Source organism: Aplosporella prunicola (assembly GCF_010093885.1).
Source record: "Aplosporella prunicola CBS 121167 unplaced genomic scaffold K452scaffold_30, whole genome shotgun sequence".
NCBI lineage: Eukaryota > Fungi > Ascomycota > Dothideomycetes > Botryosphaeriales > Aplosporellaceae > Aplosporella > Aplosporella prunicola.
Window position 1 is genome coordinate 9,727 of NW_022983558.1, and position 1,153 is coordinate 10,879.

A 1,153-nucleotide genomic window follows, 5' to 3' on the forward strand; every position below is an offset into this window, starting at 1 on the left:
GGACATCCTCAGAGCTCTACAAAAACGCCTAGCGCCCACGGATCAAGCACGGCTTATAGAGCTAGAGCAGCAATACCGCAATCTTTGCAAAACCCCGAAGGCTCAATCAATCGACACATGGCTACAGCAATGGGAGAAGCTCTACACCGAAGCAAAGAAGCACCAACTTGCTAAAGTATCAGGCAGCAGGCCTACTAGAGACTTTCTAAACGCTCTTAAGCCCATCGAACCTCAGTTTGCAACCTCAATACAAGTTAAATTAATTAATAATCCCGCTTCGATAACAGATCTATACGATCTCATCGAGAAGTTTCGCCAGTTCTACAGAACAAATAAATCTCAAAAGTCAACTACTAGTTCTCATTCAGCCTTCCAGGCAAACTTCCAAGGAAAACAGCTTAAGCAGAAACCACTCTGCGACTGCGGAAAGCATCACTTTTGGAGTGACTACTACTACTACAATACAACGATCCGTCCAAGAACTTTCAAACCAAATCAGTCAATTCAGGCTACTATTTAAGAAAAGCTTAAAGATCCAAAGCATAAGGAGCGTATAGACGCTTCAATCGAACGAAAAAGGCGACTTAATTAAACAAAAGAGCCAGATTAATCAACAGAACAAGAGGACCCATTAAAGAAGCAGAACATCGCCTCATTTCCCTCTCACTTCGCTTTATTTCCAACCGTTCAATACTCTCTCCAGGACTTATAGATCCTAGATTCAGGATCAAACACGCATGTCTACAACCATACAATAGCAGATAGATTCCAACAATCCCGCAAGGCCATAAAAGGCGAATCACTTATTTCAGGAACCTACGTATCTCCAATTAAGGCATAGGGAACTATATCCATTTCTGTAAAGATAGAAAAAGGCGAAGGCCTTATTACGCTCAACAACGTCGCATTCGTGCCAGAATTCATGACGAATCTCGTCTCTCTAAAGCTTACTATAGCTAAAGGAATCCACTAGGACACGCAAGCAATAGAACTCACTCTTCAGGGTAGACATCTCTGCAAGATCCAACCTTCTCAAGGACAATTTCTTCTTGAAAACAACCAACCGAGCCAAGATCAAAATCAGGCTCATTCCTTCTTCGCAACATTAATTCGAACATCGTCCGAGGAGAAATGGCATAGCACGCTAGCTCAT